Consider the following 15,200-nt stretch of genomic DNA (forward strand, 5'->3'; position numbering starts at 1 on the left):
CACACACACACACACACACACACACACACACACACACACACACACACCAGTTGCTAGAACCGGGTCATCCTGATAGCAAAGCAACTCCCGGGCACCGGTGTAATAGGAGAGCCACTTCCACGCTGCGTACGGAGGAGGCTAGCTGTGTCACCACTTGCCACCTGCTGTGGTGTCTGGCCACGCTGTCCACATGAGGACAATGAAGCAGACCTTTGTCTGGGTAGTGTGCAGTCTCTCGGGTGCTGAGCCTTCCAACACAGGCCTCAGCTTTAGCTAGACAGCACCTGATCTGCAGCTGTGTTAGCTGCTTCCCCTGGGTTTACAATGGTTTCTGAAAACTGACCCTTAGCTGCCCTGGCTTCAGCCTGGGCGCAATGGGGTGAAAGGTCACCTTCCTAGGGATACCTTTTTATTTCTTTCTTTCTTTTTCTATCAGCTGCTGAAAATTTATTATGCAGACCATTATGGGCACCGTTTTCTGGCTGTTCTAACATTTAAAAAAAAATCTCCTTAAAAGAAAAAAAAAAAAATGAGGTTCTAGAAGCCAGAAACAGAGTGCCAGGGCACAAATGGGAAAAAAAATCTAGAAGATGGTTCATCTGATCTCCTGAGCCCCAAATGCCTTGCTGCAATACCTCATCCATTCTATCACTGCTTCTGATTAAACCAGAGAGAGCAGAGCCCAGCAGAACCTGCAATGCGGCTCTGCTACATAGAACGGTGCCTAGAAAGGCAATCCTTGTTAGTGGGCCTCATCTAAGTCTGAACCCACACCGAGCGGGCTGTGTCCCCGCACCAGGCACTTTCAAAGTGTAGTGTCAAAGAAGATGGCTTACAACCCTGAAGTCATGGAGGTCAGGTCTGTGTTCAGAATCCCTAGGCACCGCTCAGGGGTCCTTAGCACAAGGACTTTCCTGTATGCATGGATCAGCCCTTGGAGCAGCAGCAGCATCCTAGAATGCACCTCTCTGGGCTCCTGGTTGACTGCTGCACCCCACTGCAATCTCAAGGCATTCACAGGAAGCGTCTCCAAAGCAGCTGACCCTTCTTTCGCTAGCCTCCAGGATGGCCTGCACATGAGATAATGCTGCAGACTGCTCCTTCCCACCATGGAATGACACATATGCCGAGTAGATAGAATTACTCAGCTAATCAAGGCTGTGGAGGTGTGTGCAGGCAGCTTTCTGTGAATCAGGCTCGCCCTCATCCTATGGGACCTAAAAAGTCAGTGCTGTTGTTTTGTGAACGAGACACAGAAAAGTTAGTTTGCCCAATGTCACAGAGACAAGGTGGTGTCAGAGCCTGTGTTCTCAGCTGACTCTGTGTTCAGCTTGTCACCCACCTGCTGTCCAGACACTCATCTAAGCTAGAGTCAGGGTCTCCTATGCAAGATTCGTCCCCTTGTGCTGAGAACATTTATCCCTCTGCTGCCTTCCACTAATGTGGGATCCCACTGAAGCCGGCCTCCTGTGCTCTGTGTGGGAGGGAGAGTCCCTTTTTGGGGAGTGTGGCTACTGGTGGTTTCCAGCTCCAGCGGATGACCCCAAACTTGTGGATGACCCCAAGCTCATGCACTCATGGGCAGCACTGACTGGACTACGTGGGCTAACACAAACAAACAACACAAATCAGGGCGTGCGGTCACAGGGAGAACCTGGTTCTCAGGAGTTGGAGGGGTGGATGTGAGCGAGATACACTGTGTACGCACATGAAAAGTTCAAATGCATAAAAATAAAAAAGCATCAGGGAAGAGTATGCTTATATTCAGAGAAACTACAATGAGAGCAGGCACTGACTTCTTAACCGAAATACTAGACACCGAAGAACAAGGAAATACAGAATTATTGCAAGTCAACCCCACACTCTGTCTCTTAGAGCCAGCTTTCAAGACTCAGAGTGAAGTAAAGATGTTGCACAAAGAAAAAAAATGTGTCCTCAGATAGCTTGCACCAACAGAAGCACAAAAGGGTGGCTTCTCTTTATATAGGAGAAAGTAATCTCAGAAGGGGAAAAAAGCAAAATGTAAGGCACAGGAACACTGTAATTAGCAAGCCTGCAGGCAAACATCAGCCAGGAGCCTGGAATGCCCCCTAGTCTGTAAGTCACAGAAAACCTGCAAGGCTGCTGACAGTAACTGTGCAAGCCAGGGGATTAAGGAGAGGCTAAAGCCTTAGTTCTAGAAACGTCAGGCGAGCAGTAGAAGTAAGAAACTGTGCTAGAATGTGCCTCTCACCAGCTAGTCAAACCACTGAGGGAACAGAAACAAGGCTGAGGCTAGGAATAAGAGCGAGAGAAGGTGAGTAACGAACGCTGAGTCTGAGAGAGCCAGGCGAGACAAGGTTGTAACGGAGACCTGCTCCTGACAAAGACCCAAATTCAAAGCCCAGACAAAAGAACCCTGTCACCACTCAGCAGATGGCACCTGGCTCCCCAGGGCTGTGCCCCTCTCTCGATGTACTAGGCGCAGACACCCAGCTCTATTTCCACTGCAGTGTGAACTCTCTTCAGCATTCTCTAGGACAACTAAAAGGATGCCAGATGTGACCCTCCATTAAAGCTCCAGTGGGGGCAGCTTTGAAGTTGGCATCCCACACTGGAGCACAGAGGCACACGGCTACAAGTTGACTCCAAGCAGCTGCCCCTCCCAGTGAGACATGTTGGCAGGGAATTTAACAGAAAATGTCTCAAGTCTCCTGAGTCACTGTGTCTCCTCCTGTGAGCTCCTGTGTGTGTGTGTACAAGTATATGAGTGTGTGTATAAGTGCATGAGTGTGTGTGTGTGTGTGTGTGTGTGTGTGCGTGTGCATGGTGCTCGTGTGTGTGTGTGTGTGTGTGTGTATGTGTGTGTGTGAAGGCCAGAGCTCAACTTTGGACATTGTTTCTTAGATACCATCTCCTTTGTTTTTCTTTCTTTTTCATTTTGAAAACTATTTTTTCTTTTTAAAAATTCACCTTACATCCTTGTTGTAGCCCATTCCTCCTCCCCTTCTGGCTCCACCCAGGCTCCCTTTTCCCTCCTCCTCTCCTTTTCTTCAGGAAAGGGGAGCTCCCTTTCCCATCCACCCCAGCTCATCAAGTTACATCAGGACTGAGCATGTCCTCTTCCCCTGTGGTCTGTCAAGGCAGTCCCACCAGGGGGAAGTGCTCAAAGAACTGGCAAGTGAGTCCATGTGAGAGACAGGCTCCAGTTCCCTTACCAGAGGACCCACATGAGGCCTGAGCCGCCCATCTGCTACGTCTTTGTAGGGGGCCTATGTCTACTTCACGCATGGTCCTTGATTGGTATCTCAGGCTCAGCAAGCCCCTCTGGGCCCTGGTTAGTTGGCTCTGTTGATCTTCTTGTGGAGCTCCTATCACCTCCAAGTCCTTTTCTCTTTCCTCCCACTTTTCTACAAGACTCCCTATGCATTGCCCAATGTTTGGCTGTGAGTCTCAGCATTTGTTTTGAGGCTCTGATGGGTAGTGCCTCTCAGAGGAGAACTCTGTCAGGCTCCTGTCTGCTAGTTTAGCAGAGTGTCATTCATAGTGTCAGTGGTTGGCACTCTCTGATAGGGTGGGTCTTTGGTTGGACCTGGCACTGGTTGGGCATTCCCTCAATCTCTGCTCAATAGGCTCTATCTTTATCTTTGCACATCTCATAGGCAGATAAATTTTGGGTCAACGTTTTTGTGGCTGGGTTGGTGTTCCTCTCCCTTTACTAGGAGACTAGTCTAGTTAGTGGGTGTCCTCTTCAGTCTCTATGGCCTCTGCTACTAGGAGTCTCTGCTTGAGGCCCCCTCATATTCTCCCAGGAGCCTACCCTGACCTAGGTCTCCAGCTTGTCACAAAGATACCCAAACCCTCAGTTTCTCTTTTCTCTACAGGCCTTCTCTCCTCTCATCCTTGCTCTCCTCAGTTCTGATCTCCACCCTCTTAAGTCTCTACACCCCTTCTCCTACCTTTTTCTCTGTCTTCAGCCACTACCTCTGTCTATTCTATCTCCCCTTCTGAGTGAGATTTATGCATCCTCCCTCGGGTCTTCTATGTTACTTATCTTCTTTGGGTCTGTCCCTTGTACTCTGCTTATACTGTACTATATGGCTAAAATCTACATATAAGTAAGTACATACCATATGTGTTTTTCTGAGTCTGGGTTGCGGCACTCAGGATGATCTTTTCTAGTTCCATCCATTTGCCCGCAAATTTCATGATTTTTTTTTTTTCAATAGCTGAGTGCTATACCATTGTGTAAATGTGTCACAGTTTCGTTATACATTCTTTGGCTGAGGGACATCTAGGTTGTTTCCATATTCTGGCTATTGTGAATATAGCTGCTATGAACATAGTTGAGCAGGTGTCCTTGTTGTACGGTAGAACACCTTTTGGGTGTGTACCCAGGAGAGGCACAGCTGGGTCTGGAGGCCCTCCTTTTTTTCAAGGCAGGGTGTCTCACTGCTCTGGAGCTCACAAAGGAGGTGTGGCAGCCCACAGATTCACTCGGATCTGCCTTCCAGTGCTGGCATTATAAGCAGGTGCCACTTGTATCAGTCTTTTGTTTTGTAGGTTCTGATGCTTGCACCCATTTCTTTATGTTTGCATGTAAGCACAGTAAGCCAACTGAACAATCTCCTCAGTCCTTGTTTTTCTTTTTGGAAAAAAAAAAAGTTTTTTTCTCTTTTAGAAGCTTTGCTGTATTCACTAAAAACACTCAAATTCCCAAGTACATTATAAAGCTTATGCACACAAACCATTAGCTAGCCCTTTCTTAATGAGGGTACTGATGGCTTGAATACTGAAGGGAGTCCAGAGGAACTGAATCAACAGGCAAAGAGCTTTCCGTGGTTCCCCAATAAGTGGAAATCGGACTGATGATGTCGATAATCAGCTTGGGCTCAGAATAAACCCTTTCTTTGGAGAATACCACAAAACATTCCTTAGATTCTACTTTAGAGATTAGTAGTGACATAGGGGAATGTATTAGGCTGAAAAGGAGAGCTGGCAGACTGTATAAAGGGATGCCGGAACACCAGCATCACTGATCTTCATTAAACATAAGAGTGTTCTCAGGCATGTCTAAATGGGAGCTAGACATTCTGCATCACCTTTGACGCAGAGGGACTTCAGATTATGATTTTCAGAGGCTCGTCCCAAAAGGAAAACACTATGGGGCTAATAACATTTAATCTGCTTCAGTTAGATCTATTAAACTTATTAGATTGCAAAACCCAAGAGTCATGGTCTCATGATAAAAGGGCTTTGGTATCTCTGAATAACAAGCCAGTGCCATTATGCTATTCAGTGTGGTCCGGAAGAGTGTAGCCAAGAAGCATTTTGAGAACCACCTAGCATCGCAGAAATACTGGAAACCATTGTCCATCCATCCACCTTTATGATCTTATGTTCTATTGGTAACAATAAAATATACAGCGATTCTTTTACTGTCATTTGATATTGCCCAAAGAAACTGAGTGTTATCATTACAGGGAGACGCTTACTTTGGTTACAAAATTATCATTTTGCTTCCCAAAGGGAATCATTTCGTTTTGGAGAAAAAAAGGCGTCACAGGAGGTCGGGGATGTTGTGGTACCTCAGTCAGCTCAGGGTCAGCTGGCTCACGGCAGGCGGGATTGGCCCAGAAGTCCATCTTCATCTCCCCCTCTGGGCAATTGCACAGAACTGTCATTAGCATTTACAGGAAGGAGTCAACTGTTATACCAAGGCATGAAAGTCACCCCTCTCATTTAAACCTTTGGGGGCCGAGGACCAGTCCTGGGCTCTACAACACAACATGTGATTTAAGGAGATATCATGGATGCCTTCCTGTGAAGCCCATGGCATAGACAGAGCAGCTAAGCAAGAGAGATTTGTGTTCCTGTAAGTCAGTTTTTAACCTCAGAAAGGCTGCCTTGGAAGAGGAAGATTTGCAGAGGGCCTGGGCTTTGAACGGGACATGGCCAACTGAGCAGCTAGAAAACAGGAATGACACAGACTTTGTAATTCCTTGTACATGCTTCACGGTAGCGACCCTGGACTTCACTCTTCACAGGGATCTTGAAGACATGGTGGATGTGGAGATGGCGTTGAGTGGCAGCATGGCCTGGAAGGTCCCTGTGGAGACCAGGGCGGGCACTGGATGCACAGCTCCCTCATAGAATCGCTCACAGTCGCTCAGCCAGTGAGGGGCGGCTGAGCGACATATACAGCTGTCTTGGGAGGATGGCGCATGAGTGACTCCTGTGGAGTCTTGGCAGGGCTAGCTCCTTGACTTGATAACGTTTCCTGGAACTGCTGAAGGAAGCCTGATTCGCAAATCAAATAACACGCACTGAAAGGGCTTCTCTCAGGGAATGGCCCTGGGGAATGGACCTGGGCCTCCAGATACTGAGCCCTGCTAGAGCCATGGCGTGAGTATGATTTAGGTGCAGTTGTTCATGACAGTCTCAAGCATGACTGAAAACCCAGGAAAGCAGAACAGGCAGAGAAGGAAAGGATGAGAACCGTTCTGATGCTTTAATGTTAGGAGTCAGATAAAAATACCATAAGTTTACTTCATGAGCAATTTAAGCAACTTTCAAACAAAAAGTATATCTTCTTTTATGTGTATGAGTGTTTGCCTACACGCGTATCTACATGCCTCCTGGATGCCTGTGCCTGCTTAGTTCAGAATCCCGTGGGACTGGAGTTCCAGGTAATTGTGAGCTATCCAGCAGACGCTGGGAAGTGAACCTGGGTCCTTTGGAAGGGCTCTTATAAGCTGAGCCAAGCTTTCTCTCTAGTCCCCTTGAACAGCTCTTAAGCACAGTGGTTCTGAAATAGTGGTTACATGCTTAGAAGTCCTCATGTTAAAATGGTTTGCATCTGAATGCTTGTGATATTTTTTTTTAAAGAAATGCAATCATGCCTTGCATCATTTGGACACATTCTTTTATATTTTTTGTTACTTTTCTACTTTATTACCAGGTGATGATGGCAGCAAACACCTTTAACCCCAGCACTCAGGATGCAAAAGGAAGGCAGATCTGTGAGTTTGAGGCCAGCCTGGCCTACAAAGCTAGTTCCAGGACAACCAGAGCTACACAGAGAAACCCTGTCACAAACAAAGAAACAATAAATAGAAAGAAAGAAAAAGAGAGAGAGAGAGAGAGAGAGAGAAAGAAAGAAAGAAAGAAAGAAAGAAAGAAAGAAAGAAAGAAGAAAATCAATACAAGTAATCTGTATATTGTTATGGAGTAGACAGATGGAGCAAATGATACATTTTGTTTCTCTGCCAAACAAACCTACTGACACTTTAGAGACCAGCTCAAAAGTTGCCCTTCCCCACACAGAGAGGGCAGCTGTAGTGACCATGATCTTGGGCAGTGTGACAGGAATGACTGTGTGTGTTTCTGTCATCTCTGCCATAGTCCTGGTTTCAGCTGTTGCTGTTCTAAACACAATCTTCACCTAACTGAGTGTCATGAATCTTAATTTTACTGTAGCCTTGTATTTCACTCAATTTGTAATTTGTTTTCTAGCTCACAGCTGTGCTATCGGTCAAAGGGGTAAAGACATTTTACATAGCACTGTGATACATGTAGTTAACACTTCTACAAGAATAGCTGCAAGATGTTAAGGGTTAACCATATTGTCCTGAATGTGGTTCATGTAGAATGAGCTTTCTCTCTCACGCAAGTCAGAGAAATGTTTATCTGTTCAGGATGCATCTATTACTGCTTGACCAGACAATAGTGTCCTTTAGAGTCCTTTAGGATCCAAAATTAACAAGTAATTTCTAATCACACTCACCATCTTGTGTCTGGGATTGGCGTGTCAGTAGAATAGGTGTGTGTAGGCTGGGACTGTGTTCAAGAGAAGGGTGGCATATTACCAAAACATATTTCACTCATGGGTTCCTTTTTAAAGTCAATGACAAGAAATCTTGCCTTCTGCCATCTCTGTCTTCTCTGTGGAAGACGTTTGAGGTCTACAGCTTCAAGCAATAACAGGCTCACCTTGTCACACTGAACACATCCCTATGCTGTGATGCCTCTCACAGCTCACAGACTCAGATAAGCTCCTTTCACACATGAAAAAACTCTGGGAGCTCACTTCAAATGTGCTGCTGGGGACCCCAGGGATGTGGGTGGCATCCCAGCCCTGGCTTGCTGTGCATTCCATCATGCCCAGATGGGCTGAATAACGTGTGGCAGGGAGAGTGAGGCTGGTACTGAGAGACTGCCTGCTGCCAAGGAACAAACAGCCTTAAGCTGAATGGGTTAAATGAGCTCATAGTGTGCCTGAAAGTGTTGTTTGGGGAGGGGATGGAGGAAATGGTCTCTTTCTAAAGCAGGGCCAGACCACGGCTCTCAGTCTGGATGCCTTCCCAAGCTAAATTATTTTGGTGGATGATCTAATAAGATACTTGAAAACTGTTCTGTGATATTTCAGGCTGAACATTACTGAGAGCTGAGGACTTTGACAGCTCTTCTAATTTAGTTGTGAGTGGTTCACTAGTCACAGTGCATAGAGGGCCAGGAAAATCAGATCCAAAAGGCCCATTTCACAACCAGCGGCTGAGGCAGCACGACCAGAGCCACAGGGAGACAGCATCTGTTTCCAGCATCCTCCTGTGATGTTGTGCCACCTGACCCGACCTGGGCCCATCTGCGGTAACACTAGTGCGCCCAGCTCCTCAGGAGAGTTCCTGTAAGGAGGACATGAAGCCATGCACATGCAGAGACATCTGTTTGTACAAGCCCCTAATGCATGCGTGAATGGTGACAGTCAAGGTGCAAAGCCACTTTCCAGCATGGAAGACCACTTTTCCCCAAAGAGAATCCTTTTCTCATAAGGCTTATAATAGGAAGATCCCTCGACAGAACCAGTGAAAAGAACAGTGCAGCCTGGAACACAGAGCTGGGGATAAAAGCCACGGTTTCTCTAAGTGCCAGAGAGTATGGACGACTTCCTGTAAAAGGTTGACAGACAACTTCTGCTTCCCTGCTCAGATTGTACAGTCTCTTATGCTGCCCCACAACTAGGAAATATCTGTTAAAAATACAGCATTTGCTACAGTGATATGAAGATGAGGTTCACGTGTGCTCTTTCCCCTTTAAATAGTTAATTAAACTCATGCATATGTGTGTTTGTATACTTTTATATGTACTGTGTTCATGGGGAGCCGAAGTAAGCCAGAAGAGGACATCAGAGCCCCTGGAACTGGAGTTGTAGATGGCTGGGATCTGACTGCTAGGTACTGAGAAATGGAATCAGGTCCTCTGTGAGAGCGACAAATACGCTTAACCACTGAACCACCTCTTCAGCCCATGTTTTTCTCATAGGTGAGACTTAAGTTGCATCAGGATTTAGAGAAACCGTAACTCTGAGCCTATAAGGAAATACACAGGATCTGTCTGCCTCCTGAGGCTTAATATTGCTGTCCTTGTTTGCTCATTTTCAAAGCTTCCTGCCGTGTTCTGTGAGGTTAACTGATTAGATTGCTCAACTCTACCAGACTTTTTATGGACATGCATTCCTTTGGACAAGACTAATTATTCATTTGTTGAAGATGCTATCTTTTTCCATTGTATGGTTTTGGCATTTTTGTCAAAAATCAGATGTCCATAGGTATGTGGGTTTATTTCTTTGATTCGATTCCACTGATCCACCATTCTGTTTTTATGCCAGTACCATGCAGTTTTTTATTATTGTTGCTCTATAGTACAGCTTGAGATCAAGGATGGAGATACCTCCAAAAGATTTTTTGTACAGGTTTGTTTTATCTATTCTGTTTTTTTTTTTTTTTTGGTACAGTTGTACAGGTTTGTTTTATCTATTCTGTTTTTTCATTATTATTCATTTCATCATTATTCATTTTTCCATATGAAATTGAGAATTTTTCAAGGTCTGTAAAGAATCGTATTGACAATTTGATGGGAATTGTATTGAATTTGTAGATTTCTTTTGGTAGATTAGCCATTTTTACTATGTTAATCCTACCAAGCCATGAATGTGGGAGATCTTTCTATCTTCTGATATCTTCTTAAATTTCTTTCTTCAGAGACGAAGTTTTTTTTTTTTTTCCATACAAGTCTTTCACTTGCTTGGTTAGAGTCATACCAAGGTATTTTATGCCTTTTGTGACTATTGTGAAGGGTGTTTTTTTCCCTAATTTCTTTCTCAGCCCATTCGTCTTTTGTATACAGGAGGGCTACTAGTATTTTTGAGTTAATTTTGTAGACACACATGGTATATACCCACTTATAAGCAGATATTAGCGGTATAATATAGGATAACCATACTAAAATCTACAGATCTAAAGAAGCTAAACCACAAGGAGGACTCTAGGGAGGATGCTTAATTATCATTCAGAATGGCAAACAGGATAGATACTAGAAATGGTAGAAGAGAGGAAACAGGATGGCAGCCTACTATAGAGGGCCCTCTGAAAGGCTCCACCCAACAAGGGATTGAAGCAGATGCTGAGACTCACAGCCTAACTTTGGGCAGAGCACAGGGAGACTTATGGAAGATGGGGGATAGAACAACACGGAGGGGACAGGAGTGCCACAAAGAGACCAACAAAACTAAAAACATCTGGGCCCGGGGGCCTGCAGAGACTGATGTACCAACCAGGGACCATGCATGGAGAGGACCTAAAACTCCTGCTCAGATGTAGCTGATAGGCAGCTCAGTCTCCATGTGGGTTTCCTACTAAAGGGAACAGTGGCTGTCTCTGAAATGAACTCAGATGCTTGCTCTTTGATCACTTCCCCCTGGTGGTGATACGGCCTTGCCAGGCGACAGAGGAAGAGGATCCAGGCGGTCCTGATGAGACTTGGTAAGCTATGGGCAGATGGCAGAGGAGAACTCCCCCCTTTCAGTAGACTAGGAAAAGGGGATGGGGGGAAAAGGGAGTGAGGGTGGGACTGGGAGGAGTTGAGGGAGGGGCTAAAAATTGGGATACATAATGAATAAATTGTAAAACAATAAAAAATACAAAAACAGACTAATTATTCCAATTGTAACTGGTTGCCGAGATCTTACCTCAAGTCTTTCATTTCAAGGATAAAAATAATCTTTGTAAATAATTCAGACGTGAAATCATATTACTGTTCATTTATCTCAGAATTGATTTTTCTATTGATTTATTTATCCAAAGGTGAAAAGAGGCATGTGCTGACATTTATGGAAATTAAAAGAAGGCAGTGCCCTAGCTGCCTGAGAACTGAATATTAGTGTTTCAGATGCTAACAAGACATTGGAATAAAGAAAATCAGAAAATGTAATTTGAGAATCAGACCACAAAAATCAAGGTACACTTAAGTGAATCTTAAAGATGCGGCTTAAAGCACGTGAGACCCCAAGCAAAGGCCTTGTTTTGTTGTTGTTGTTGCTGGTTTTTCAGATGGAGCCTTACTTTGCCGTCTGGCTGGCATGCAGGACTCCGTACCTCAGGCTGGTCTCAGTCTTCTTGCCCAGCTTTCCACGCAGCTGAGGGTACAAGAGTGAGCCACCAAAACCAAACCAACTAAACAAAAACAACAAATGTATCTTAAAGTGGAAAACGTGTTTGTGGGTTTGAACTGAGCAAAGTTGGTCCCTCCTAATCCAGGAAAAATTGCTTGTGCATCAGTCCAGTGACATTTGCTCTTGGGATTTTGCTCCTTTGTGGCCTCAGGTTTAAACACAGGGAATAAGTTTCCCAAAAGGCACATTAAGGTTTTACTGACACCAAGTGTGACTGTGTCTAGACCTTAGGGAGAGGTTCATCTTTCCACATCTGGATGCTGGGATTTCCTGAAAAACCAAGAACTGTTCTTACTGATAGTAATTAACATTATACAAAAACACCTGCTGTGATCTCGTTTATTTGGGTTTGTCACTGACTCCCTGCTATCAAGTTATGAGTTAAAAAAAGCCTGTAGTTCTCTTTATGTCAATGGAAAGCGATGACACCCAGGACTCAGAGAGACTGCAGGGGCAACACGGCTTGTCGCACAAGTCTGAGGCTCTCAGTTCTAGTCCTCAGGACCGACTGAAAAGCTACGCGGCTGTGGAGGCACCCTGTATACTCAGCCATCGGGAGACGGAGACCAGGGTCCCTGAGGCATGCTGGCTGGCTAGACTAGCCAATTGGTAACCTCTAGGTTCAAGTGAGAGTCTCTGACTCAATACATAAGCTGGGGAGCAATTGAGGACACTTGTCGGTGTGAATCTTCACATGTCCACACATCCATGCTCACCCACATATGGGAACATGCGCACCCACATTCACATACACCTCACTCACCCAAAGGAAGAGAAGGTGACAAAGCAAACACTTATGATTGATGACACAGACCTAGTGAATATTTATAGCAATGGCCTGTGATTGTTAAATGACTCAGATCCAGGGAGCTAATGGAAAAGTTTAAACCTGTTAGACTGGAAACACAGAAAAGTAAAGGTATGTTAAAACCCTCTTTTACATATTTTCTTCAGAGATACCAGAGTTGTTACAAGTCAAAGGAAGGCTGATTGAGGACAGTTAATCCACATCACCCCTCAGATCCCAAGTTGTATTAGTGGCTCGCTCACAGTCTTCAGTAGGGCTGCCTTCCCTCCACCCAAAACACTGAGCCTGCCTGTGGGAGCCAGCCCAGCAGGAGGAGCTACAGATTTTGGATGTTCTGATTCCTGTCTCGTCCCCATCTTTTCTCACAGACTGTTTATTTCAGTTCAGGCACATCCCTAAGACTTTGTTTCTATTCCCTCCAATGGTCTCCACACTTTAGATCTACATCATTGCTCTAGTAACCACTCGCAAACATGAAAAAGAAGCTGGTTAATTATCATTAGCACCTTTCCTAGACACTAAAGTCACTTGGCTCTAAGTATAAAGTTAGAATGAAAGTTCGTATACACAGGGTTTAGTCAACCTTCTCTGGTCCCATTATCTTCTGGTGGTATCGTCTTCTAAGAGGTTTCCCTTCCCACCAATCAGTTAATAAAGATACTTAAACTCTTGTGAAAACATAAGAAGCTGTGGTTTATTCTGTACACTTAATCAGAAGCACCCAACATGACCTGTCTCCCTCCAGAAGCCTCATGCAAAAGCGAAGCATAAACATGTGAATTCGCCAAATCAGGGTGTGTGGAGGAAGCACGTAGAGAGATCTCAGGGAAGTTTAACATTCAGCAATAATACACCAGGCTAGAAGGATGCCTTGGGGTGAAACTTGCATACGGCTCTCACAGAAGGCCCCGTTTGGTTCCCAGCAATGATAGGGAGTTCACAACCACCTACAACTTCAGAAGATCCGGAGCCTCTGTGTTCTGAAGGCACCAATACTCACCTCCCTTCCCACATACACATAACTAAAAAGAAAATAAATCTTAAAAAAAAAACCCAATAAGTTGTTCACAAAATGAATGTTCCACAAAGTGGAGACTGTGTTCTCAGGGCAACACGAAGCCTGGCGTGCGGGATTTAAGCCAGGGTGAATAACAATGGCAGACATGTGTTGGTCACGCCTATCTCCCAGCGACGAGACTCGATATGTGAGAGCCGTGGAATAGCACCTCAGGGTCGGCTTTGGAGAACTGACGGAACCACGGGTGAGGAGGCAGAGAGGGGAGGCCTGGCAAGTGAGGGCGCCAGGACCGCACTGCCCACTGTCCTCAGCACACAGAAGACAGGAGCCAAGGCCTGCTTCCCCCACCTGCTGCATTAACTGGTGTCTTCCTCTGCAGTTTTCAAGGCATGGCTGACCAGCTTGTTCACCACTATCTCAAAATATTTACTTTCTAGAAATAGCAGAAAGTTATTCGCTAAAGAGTTAAATATAATTAAGAACAGGAAGAAGCATTTTATGAAAATCGGTATTGAACAACATAACCCGAGGAGAAAACAAATCCTCCTTTTGTCATCCATGACTGACAAAGGGAGTAAACTAGCAGCTCCTTGGGCCATAGAGGCCCCTACAGTCCGGGAAACACCTTCCTTTCCACTTTTGCTCTTCCACCCCCTGGTTGAAGTCTCTGACGAGAGAGAATTGTGGGTAAGCAGGGCACTCCTACCAAAAAAGGGTTTGAGAGTGGGAAAATGCTTCTCAGGGTGTTATCTTGTTTTAGGGGGCTAACCTCATTGTTGGGAAAGTCAAGTCCTTGAGGAGTTTTTAGTAGGTAGAGTTGTCACAGCGGTAGGCCACCATGTGGAACTCACTGATCAATATTTTAGTAACAGTACTACTGGAGGATACAGGCAGCTCTGATTTGGGCTGATATATAGAATAAAAACTGTTAGATTATGGCGGCTGGGCTTAGTTGATACAACACACAAATCACAGTGTTTGTCAGCAACAGGAAACTGATAAGCCAAAGGATGAACAGGAATGCACTGGCCTATCTGACCGACCATAGCAGCTAAGCAGATCAACAGCGGGCCATAGAGGAGGAACGCTCCCGGTGGCCTCTGGGCTCCCAGGAGTGTCTGTGGGTTCTTCTTGCTCTGTGCAGATTCTGTCCTCACTACTGGGTAGAAAGGTCACAGAAGTAGCATCCATCTCCAGAGTTCCTGTTCCACTGACAGGCCTCAGTCATATGACTGCATCTAAACACAAGGGCAGCTGGGAAATGATGTCTACCTGGATGGGTAAGAAGAGAGGAACGTAGTATCTGCCCCACAGGCTCTTGGGCCTGCACACAGTGTAGGTGCAAAGCAGCCTGTGGATAAAAAGGCTCCAGGAACATACGTCGGGTGTATTAGGAAAGAAAGGGATAAGATTTTGCCAAAGTAGGCAAAATATGAGAGCCAAGGTTTTAAATCAAGACTTCTTTCCAAAAATAGGTAATACAAATCACCTATTGGTGTATAAAATTAATTTAAATCCACATGGGTTTTAGCTCTGGGCTTTTTATATCATTGACTTCACGATGCTCCATGATCACAGCTCTTCTATTTTCAACCTGTTTCTGGCAGGGTCAGAAACACAAAGTGACAGTTTCAACTAGCAATGTAATCAGAGCAGTCAGAGAAGAAACAGACTTCCAGGTCTGCTGAGGTCATGGATAGATGCTTTCATCCCTGGGAACTGTTTGCATTTCAGTACAATGGAGATCCGCATATTTTAGGCAGCTTTGTAAAGAAATATGGAAAAAAGGTTTTTGAGAAGAACCTCTTATCCTGGAAATTTTGGTCAGGAATCTGTCTGTCTATCTATCTATCTATCTATCTATCTATCTATCTATCTATCTATCT

General features: G+C 45.1%; 1 protein-coding gene across 2 annotated transcripts in view; it reads right to left on the reverse strand.

The window, feature by feature from the left end:
• Positions 1-15,200, reverse strand: part of Myo16 (myosin XVI) — a 449,864-nt gene that overhangs the window by 1,832 nt on the left and 432,832 nt on the right. The window lies entirely within an intron of this gene.

Source organism: Psammomys obesus, unplaced genomic scaffold (genome assembly GCF_907164565.1).
Source record: "Psammomys obesus unplaced genomic scaffold, mPsaObe1.curated_primary_1811, whole genome shotgun sequence".
Classification (NCBI taxonomy): domain Eukaryota; kingdom Metazoa; phylum Chordata; class Mammalia; order Rodentia; family Muridae; genus Psammomys; species Psammomys obesus.